The sequence below is a fragment of the Hippopotamus amphibius genome, chromosome 3, assembly GCF_030028045.1.
Source record: "Hippopotamus amphibius kiboko isolate mHipAmp2 chromosome 3, mHipAmp2.hap2, whole genome shotgun sequence".
NCBI lineage: Eukaryota > Metazoa > Chordata > Mammalia > Artiodactyla > Hippopotamidae > Hippopotamus > Hippopotamus amphibius.
In genome coordinates this window covers 61,512,461-61,523,498 of record NC_080188.1, presented here as the reverse complement: position 1 = coordinate 61,523,498, position 11,038 = coordinate 61,512,461, and positions in this window count along the sequence as shown.

The window sequence follows — 11,038 nt, the reverse complement described above, 5'->3', positions numbered from 1 at the left end:
TATATATATATTTATTACTGAGAACTATAGTTAGATACATATTACATCGTGACCCAGGACACAAACGTATATTTTCATGAGTATGTGTGGTTATATGATTTTTTTTTAAGTTTTGTAAAACAATGTTATCTCTAATTACATAAATTGAACATATATTTTCTTTCATTTCTCTGTCTATAGTGCTTATAATGAAGTGACAAATACTATCTATTTACATGACATGGAGTGGGATAGAAATTAAGTATCATGGAAAACATATCTCCTCCCTTGAGACATATCACAAGTTGAAACGTACATTTAGTCTCTAGTGCTTAAAACACCATATTCTTTATAGACATTAGGGACAAGAAAATAATTTGAGAAACTCAATTCTCTTAATAGAGAAATTTTGTGTTAGAAACCCAGGGATTGTATCAATCTAAGAGTAGAAAACTGTGTTTTTATTGTGGAATCTTCATAGCATAAATTTCTTGTCAACGTACTAATATATGCAAATATTTAGGATGGTGATACGAAATATTATAAAACACCTTTTGCAAATGAAATGTATAATGAGGTCTCTACATTTTACGTTTGTTCACTTTAAATACTATTTGCTTCCAGATAATTAAAAGATTTTTCAAATCTCCTTCATTGCATATTTGCATGCAAGAGCTATAAACAAAGACTGATAAAATTGTGTTGATTAACCACATGAATTCTACAAACTGTGTTGCCATTGATGATGCAGTTGTCTGAAGCAGTGAAAAAACTCAAGAAATTCTAAGCAAAATTTGGTCTTATCTGGATTTACATGATAGTACATTCCTGAAAACTACAGTTTATAAATCCACCAAAAAAGTATTAAACACAGTCAGCATTAATCTCAGGAAGTTATAAACTGATTAACAACTACATGAAAATCTTCTAGGATGTCAGATTTTTTATGTAGACAGGGAAACAATTCTTTGTGGTTAGGTATTCTCCTGCACATTGCTTAACCTCTAGCATCTCTGGTCCCCATCAATTAAGTGACAGTGGTCCCCCTCATTATTGTGAAATTATTTTTTAAAAAAACCTGAAAATTTTGCAAAATGTCTGTTGTGACATAGTAGTGCCCAAAGAGAACCACGATTCTCAGAATAGATTCATTCCCACTACCCTAAGCTCTTTCCACCCTGCCTATGGCCATAAGAGTCACAAAGTTTATGAGAAGAATATTAAGAAGAAGTCTTATACTTTAAAAAATCTTCATGAAATTGGGAGGATTTAGAGAATATATGGGCTTTAGATGGTCAAGGAAACTGTAATAATTGCAGATATGACAAAAAATATGAGAAAAGGCAGAAAAGTGAATATGAATATGATGTGATCAAAGAGGAGAAAAAGCAAAATTCTTTAAAATATAAAATAAGAATAAGTTTTAAGATTGGTTAAGACCTGATTATTTGTGGCCTTAAATTGGTATTGGGCAAAAGATTTCTGGTCACAAACAGAAGATTAATTACATTTACCTTTACTGCTAATCCTACATTAAAGTGGCAATAATTAATTAAAATATATATGTGTATGTGTATGTATACATACACACACATGCATAAGTACACCAGGACAAAAGAGAGAACAATTGGTGAGAGATTTCAATGAATTAAAAAATAAATCAAATTATTGGAAGTGTGGTTATTGATATAACAAAGGCAAGGAAGCTACAACTTGGGTATGTGTAGAATGTGATACCAAAATAAAAATATGTCATAAATTTATGTTCTTTGACAATGGAATAAACTATGAGAATAATAATAATCTAGAAAATTCCTAGAAAAAACTGTAGCTATAAAATTATTTAAATAAACACTTCTATAAAACTTATGGGTTGAAATCAAGAAGGAAATTAGAGAATGTTTTGAATCAAATGAAAATAAAAACTACATATCAAAATTTGTGGGATCCTGCTAAAGAAGTACATAGAGGGAAATTTTAGCACTAAAAATCTTTATACATCTGAAAAAATATTTGTTTCAAATCAATAACCTTAATACCTTAAGAAACAAAATCCAATCCTGATAAAATCTCCCAGTAAAATGAGGAATAAGAGGCAATTTCCTCAATCTCATGAAGGATGCCAATGAAAAACCTACAGCTAACAATTGAGTGGAGAAAGATTGTTTCTCCTCTAAGATGGAGAATATAGAAAAATGATTCCTGCTCTTATAACTTCTATTCATCATTATATTTGGGGTTCTAGCTAGTACAACACGATTTCAAAAAGTATTAGGGATCCAGATTGGAAAAGAAGAGATAAATCTGTCTTTATTTGAAAATGAAACAAATGTCTATATAGAATATCCAATGGAATAAAAACAAACAAGCAAACCAAATAACATACCAGAACTGTATAAAGTGACCTTAGCAAGTTTGCAGGACATAAGATCAATCAATATAAAATAATCACATATACTGCTATAAATAGCAAAAACATTGGAAATTAAATAATAGATATAACATAAAGTACTTAGATAAATATTACAAAATATGTACAAGATCTGTATACTGAAAACAATTAGACACTGCTGAAAAAAAAATCAAGACCTAAATACACAGAGTGGTATACTACATTCAAGTGTGAGAAACATCAATGCTATTAAGATGTCAAGTCTTTCCAAACTGATTTATAGATTTCATGTAACCATGTCAAATTCTAACAGGTTTTCTTTTGCTAGAAATTGACAAGCTGATTTTAAAATTCATGTAAATATACAGAAGACCTAAGAGAGTCAAAACAACTTTAAAGGAAACATATTTGGGAGATTAATATTCCATTTTTCTGAAACTACCATAGTCATAAAAGTGTGAGATTGGTATAAAAGATAGGCAAATACTGTAGATCAGTGGAACAGAACAGAATCCAAAAGTAGATTCATGAAAAATAGAATTGATTTTCAGCAAACTTTTAAAAATTATTCATGGGAGAAAGGTTAGTCTTTTCAGCAAATGATGCTGAAAAAACTGTGTGTGTGTATACACACACACACACACACACACACATATATGTAAAACAAAACAAACAAAATGAGAGGTAACTGTAATCTACACTTCACATTGTATATAAAAATTAACTTAAAAATTATCATAGACCTCAATATAAAACCTAAAATTACAGTTTCTACTAGAGCACATAGGAGAAAATCTCTGTAACATTGGATTGTCAAAGATTTCTTCATATGACACCAAAAGCATAAAGGGGGAAAAAGATATGTTGGTTTTTATAAAAATAACAATTTCTGCTCATTAAACACAAGAGCATTAAAAGATGTCACATAGTGATAGAATACATTTGAAAATTGCATACCTGATAAAAATACTTTTATCTAGAATATATAAAGAGCTCTCAAGACTCAATGATAAGAAAACTTCATTCTAGCGATATAGTTGAGCAGAAACTTCACAAAAGTAGACATATGAATGGCAAATATGCATATAACAAGATGTTCAACATCATTCGTCATTAGGAAAATCCAAATTAAAACCACAATTTGATACAACTATAGATATATTAGGTAGATACAGTTAAAAGACTGGCCATACCAAGTATTAGGGAGAGTATGAATGGGGACTCTCATGCACTGCTGGTGAGAATTTTAAATGGCACAACCACTTTGCAAAACTAGCAATTTCTTAAAAAGTTTAAGAAATATCTACTATATGATACGGCTATTATACTATAAGATATTTACCCAAGGAAAACTTTAATTTGTCCATACATAACTTGTACACTTGTATATTCATGGCAGTGGTATTTTTATTGTTTGCAATAGTTAAATCTGAAATCAACCCAAATGACCATTAATAGGTGAATAGATAAATAGTGATATATGCATACAATGAATACTTTCTAGCAATAAAAGGAAAAAGCAATTACTACACATAACATTCATAAGTCTCAAAATAATTATGCTGCAGAGAAAAATCCAGGTAAAAATGCATACTCTATGATTCCAATTTGTAAAGTTTCATAAAATGCAGACTAACATACAGTAACAAAAAAGAGATCAGTGGTTTCCTAAGGATGGGTGGGGAAGAAGGGTGGAAGGGAGAGATTACAAATAGGCATGAAGAAACTTGGAGTAGTAATAGATATAATCCTTACCTTGATTGTAGTGATCATTTTCCAGGTATGTATGTAGGTATGTGTACATGTATAAATATGTATCTTTAATTATACATTTAAAATATGTGCAGTTTATTGAATATTAAAATGCATCAATAAAAAAATTTACAAAAAGAATTAATTGTTAAAGACATAATTACAGATAATTTTCTGAAACTGATGAATACTGTACCTTTGTGCCACAAATTTAATAAACATCATGAACCCAAGCAGGTAAAACACGCAAAAAATCTGGTGCATCATGGTGAATCTGCTTAAGTGAAAGAAAAAGAGAAAACCTTAAAAGCATTTAAAGAAAAATAGATACATTATCTTTAGAGGAAGACCAATAAGATGACAGATTAACACTCAAATATAATAGAGCCATGATCTATGGAATGTAGTATTTACAATGCTGAAAGAAAAAAAAATAGAAAACTGCCATCCTAGATTTTTATACCCAGCAAATTTTCCTTAAGAATTTTCCAAGCACAATGAAGATAAAAATAGAAAGGATTCATCAGTGCACCCTCAATAAATTTCCTCATGACCATTTATAATCTCTCCTTCCCACTCTTCTCCCCAACCTATCCCCAAGAAACTACTGCTCTGCTTTTTGTCACTATAGATTAGTTTGCATTTTATGAAATTTTATAAATTGGAATCATAGAGTATATTCTTTTTTATGTGCATTTTGAAGTACAGGCAGAGGAAAAATTCCCATCCTTAAGTAAGGAATGATAATAATCTTTTTGCAAATTTTCCAGAGAATAAATTAAATGAATGAGAAACCACCCTCAATATAGCTAAAATTCACTACAGACAACAATAAGTTATGACAAAAAATATAGGGAAATTGGAACTCTTTACATACTCTTGGTAGAAATAAAAATTAGAATAATCACTTTGGAAAATGGACAGAATTTATTATAGTTTATTTTATAACCCAGTGATTTCATTCTTAGATATATATCAAAAAAATGCATACATATGTCCATGAAACGGCATGAACAAGACTACTCATTGCATCAGTACTTAAAATAGCTAAAACCTGGAAAGAGACCAAATGTCCATTAATATTAAGATGGATCAGTAAATTGTGGTATAACAGGTGGTAAATAACAGTATCAAGAATGAATTAGAGATGCATTGGGAATGCACGGAAGGACACAGTCATTCCCACAGAGAACCAGCTGAACACCAGCAGACGGCCTCGGACACCAGAAAGGGCTGCGGAGAACCTGACATAGCCGACTGAATATTCGTCTACTCCCATACTTGGACATTAGTCTGAGGCTTGGACAGTCTTCTATAAACACCTCTATCACCAGAACAAGCAACCCCAAAAGCTTGGACAACCATGAGGAAACAAAGAAACACCATGCAGGCAAAGGAGCAGGAAAAAAACCCACAAGACCAAATAAATGAGGAGGAAATAGGAAAAATGCCTGAAAAAGAATTTAGAGTAATGATAGTAAAAATGATACAAAATCTCGATAACAAATTAGAGAAAGTACAAGAAACAGTTCATAAGAACTCAGAAAAACAAACAGCAATGGATAACAAAATAACTGAAATTAAAAATACTCTAGATGCTCTAACCAGCAGAATGACTGAGGCAGAAGAACGAATAAGTGAGTTGGAAGATAGAATGGAAGAAATAAACGCCACAGAGCAGGAAAAAGATAAAAAAATAAAAAGACTAGAAGACAGCCTCAGAGACCTCAGTGATAACCTTAAACGTACCAACATTCGAATTATAGGCATCCCAGAAGAAGAAGAAAACAAGAAAGGGTCTGTGAAAATATTTGAAGAGGTTCTAGTGGAAAACTTCCCCAACATGGGAAAGGAAATAATTCACCAAGTCCAAGAAGCACAGAGAGTCCCATACAGAATAAACCCAAGGAGAAATACACCAAGACACATATTAATCAAACTAACGACAATTCAACACAAAGAAAAAATATTAAAAGCAGCAAGAGAAAAGCAACAAACAACATATAAGGGAAAACCCATCAGGATAACAGCTGACCTTTCTACAGAAACTCTGCAGGCCAGAAGGGAATGGCAGGATATACTGAAAGTCCTGAAAGAGAGAAACCTACAGCCAAGAATACTTTACCCAGCAAGAATCTCATTCAGATTTGAGGGAGAAATCAAAAGCTTTCCAGACAAGCAAAAGTTAAGAGAATTCAGCACCACCAAACCAGCCTTACAACAAGTGCTAAAGGAACTTCTCTAAGTAGGAAACACAAGAAAAGGAAAACACCTACAAATACAAACCCAAAACAATTCAGAAAATGGTAATTGGAACACACATGTCAATAATCACTTTAAATGTAAATGGATTAAATGCTCCAACCAAAAGACACAGACTGGCTGAATGGATACAAAAACAAGACCCTTCTATATGCTGCCTACAAGAAACCCACTTCAGACCAAGGGATACATATAGACTGAAAGTCAAGGGATGGAAAAAGATATTCCATGCAAATGGAAGTCAAAAGAAAGCTGGAGTAGCAATACTCATATCAGACAAATTAGACTTGAAAGTAAAGACTATTAAAAGAGACAAGGAAGGGCACTACATAATGATCAAGGGATCCATCCAAGAAGAACATATCACAATGGTAAATATCTATGCCCCCAATATAGGAGCACCTCAATACATAAGGCAAATGCTAACAGCTATAAAAGGGGACATCGACAGTAACACAATTATAGTGGGAGACTTGAACACCCCACTTACATCAATGGACAGATCATCCAAACAGAAAATAAATAAAGACACACAAGCTTTAAATGACACATTAGACCATCTCGACTTCATTGATATTTATAGGACATTCCATCCAAAAACGACAGACTACACTTTCTTCTCAAGTGCACACGGAACATTTTCCAGGATAGATCACATCTTGGGTCACAAATCAAACCTCAGCAAATTCAAGAAAATTGAAATCATATCAAGCATCTTCTCAGACCACAACGCCATGAGACTAGATATCAATTACAGGAAAAAAACTGCAAAAAATACAAACACATGGAGGCTAAACAATTCACTATTAAACAACCAAGGAATCACTACAGAAATCAAAGAGGAAATCAAAAAGTATCTAGAAACAAATGACAACGAAAACACAACAACCCAAAACCTATGGGACGCAGCAAAAGCAGTTCTAAGAGGGAAGTTTATAGCAATACAGTCCTACCTTAAGAAACAAGAAAATGATCGAATAAACAACCTAACCTTACACCTCAAACAACTAGAGAAAGAAGAACAAAGAAACCCCAAAGCGAGCAGAAGGAAAGAAATCGTAAAGATCAGAGCAGAAATAAATGAAAAAGAAAGGAAAGAAACCATAAGAAAAATAAATAAAACTAAAAGCTGGTTCTTTGAGAAGATTAACAAAATTGATAAACCATTAGCCAGACTCATCAAGAAAAAAAGGGAGAAGATGCAAATCAACAGAATTAGAAATGAAAAAGGAGAAGTCACAACGGACACCTCAGAAATACAAAACATCATGAGAGACTACTACAAGCAACTCTATGCCAATCAATTGGATAACCTGGAAGAAATGGATACATTCTTAGAAAAATACAATCTTCCAAGACTGAACCAGGAAGAAATAGAAACCATGAACAGACCAATCACAAGTACAGAAATTGAGGCAGTGATTAAAAATCTCCCAACACACAAAAGCCCAGGACCAGATGGATTCACAGGCGAATTCTATCAAACATTTCGAGAAGAGTTAACACCTATCCTTCTCAAACTCTTCCAAAATATTGCAGAAGGCGGAGCACTCCCAAACTCATTCTATGAGGCTACCATCACCCTGATACCAAAACCAGGCAAAGATGTCACAAAAAAAGAAAACTACAGACCAATATCACTGATGAATATAGATGCAAAAATCCTCAACAAAATACTAGCTAACAGACTGCAACAGCACATTAAAAAAATCATACACCACGATCAAGTGGGGTTTATCCCTGGGATGCAAGGATTCTTCAATATACGCAAATCAATCAACGTGATACATCATATCAACAAATTGAAGGATAAAAACCATATGATCATTTCAATAGATGCAGAAAAAGCTTTTGACAAAGTTCAACATCCATTTATGATAAAAGCTCTCCAGAAAATGGGCATAGAAGGAAATTACCTCAACATCATAAAAGCCATATATGACAAACCAAAAGCCAACATTGTTCTCAATGGAGAAAAACTGGAAGAATTCCCTCTAAGAACAGGAACAAGACAAGGGTGTCCACTCTCACCACTGTTATTCAACATAGTTTTGGAAGTGTTAGCCACAGCAATCAGAGAAGAAAAAGAAATTAAAGGAATCCAAATTGGAAAAGAAGAAGTAAAATTATCACTCTTTGCAGATGACATGATACTATATATAGAAAACCCTAAAGACTCTACCAGAAAACTGCTAGCACTCATTGATGAGTTTAGTAAAGTAGCAGGATACAAAATTAATGCACAGAAATCTCTTGCATTCCTATACACTAACAACGGAAGAGCAGAAAGAGAAATTAAGGAAACTCTCCCATTCACCATTGCAACCAAAAGAATAAAATACCTAGGAATAAACCTGCCTAAGGAGGCAAAAGATCTGTATGCAGAAAACTTTAAGACATTGATGAAAGAAATCAAAGATGACATAAACAGATGGAGGGATATACCATGTTCCTGGATTGGAAGAATCAACATCGTGAAAATGACTGTACTACCCAAAGCAATTTACAGATTTAATGCAATCCCGATCAGATTGCCAATGGCATTTTTCACAGAACTAGAGCAAGAAATCTTACGATTTGTATGGAAACGCAAAAGACCCCGAATAGCCAAAGCAATCTTGAGAAGGAAAAATGGAGTTGGTGGAATCAGGCTTCCTGACTTCAAACTATACTACAAGGCCATAGTGATCAAGACAGTATGGTACTGGCACAAAAATAGAAAGGAAGATCAATGGAACAGAATAGAGAACTCAGAAGTAAGCCCAAACACATATGGGCACCTTATCTTTGACAAAGGAGGCACGAGTATACAATGGAAAAAAGACAGCCTCTTCAATAAGTGGTGCTGGGAAAATTGGACAGCAACATGTAAAAGAATGAAATTAGAACACTTCCTAACACCATACACAAAAATAAACTCCAAATGGATTAAAGACCTACATATAAGGCCAGACACTATCAAACTCCTAGAGGAAAACATAGGCAGAACACTCTTTGACATACATCAAAGCAACATCCTTTTTGACCCACCTCCTAGAATCATGGAAATAAAATCAAGAATAAACGAATGGGACCTCATGAAACTTAAAAGCTTTTGCACAGCAAAAGAAACCATAAACAAGACTAAAAGGCAACCTTCAGAATGGGAAAAAATAATTGCCTATGAAACAACGGACAAAGGATTAACCTCCAAAATATACAAGCAGCTCATGCAGCTTCATACCAAAAAAGCAAATAACCCAATCCACAAATGGGCAGAAGACCTAAATAGACATTTCTCCAAAGAAGACATACAGATGGCCAACAAACACATGAAAAGATGCTCAACATCACTCATCATCAGAGAAATGCAAGTCAAAGCCACAATGAGGTATCACCTCACACCAATCAGAATGGCCATCATCACAAAGTCTGGAAACCACAAATGTTGGAGAGGGTGTGGAGAAAAGGGAACTCTCCTGCACTGTTGGTGGGACTGTAAGTTGGTACAGCCACTATGGAAAACAATTTGGAGGTTCCTTAAAAAACTACAAATAGAACTACCATATGATCCAGTCATCCCACTCCTGGGCATATACCCAAAGAAAACCATAATCCCAAAAGAAACTTGTACCATAATGTTTATTGCAGCACTCTTTACAATAGCCAGGACATGGAAGCAACCTAAATGCCCATCAACAAATGAATGGATACAGAAGATGTGGCATATATATACAATGGAATATTACTCAGCTATAAAAAGGGATGAGATGGAGCTATATGTAATGAGGTGGATAGAACTACAATCTGTCATACAGAGTGAAGTAAGTCAGAAAGAGAAAGACAAATATTGCATGCTAACTCACATATACGGAATCTAAAAATGGTACTGATGAACTCAGTGACAAGAACAGGGAAGCAGATACAGGGAATGGACTGGAGAACTCGAGGTATGGGAGGGGGCGGGGGGTGAAGGGGAAACTGAGAAGAAGCGGGAGAGTAGTACAGACATATATATACTACCAACTGTAAAATAGTCAGTGGGAAGTTGTTGTATAAGAAAGGGAGTCCAACTCGAGGATGGAAGATGCCTTAGAGGACTGGGGCAGGGAGGGTGGGGGGGAATAAAAAAAAAAAAAAAAAGAATGAATTAACTATAGCTACACACAACAATATAGATGAATGTCACAAATACTGTTGAGTAAAATAATGCAAACACAAAATAGTACGTATATGTGTTTCTACTTACGTTAATCTTGAAAGGAGCAAAAGGTTTCCTGTTTCTTAGAAGTCTGGGTGGTGGTTTCCACTGATGTAGGAGGATGGGGTGGTTAGTGGCTGGTTGCTCTGTGTGTGTGGGAGGAGGGAGGGGCTTCTGCAGTTCTAGTGAGCCTCTGTTTTTTGATTTGTGTGGTGGTTATACACATGTTCAAATTGTGAATATTTATTGAACTATGCACTATTTGTGTACTTTTCTTTATGTATGCTGTACTTCAATTATTAAAGTTTTAAAAAATGACATCATAGTATAAAATAAGATCAAATAATAAGCAAAAGTTCTTGGGAAATGAACATATAACAGCAAAGAAAGTCAATAGAACATTTTAATGATAATGTTCAGAAGATCTCACTGAAGTATATCAAAATTAAATGTTATATAAAATAGAAATAAAT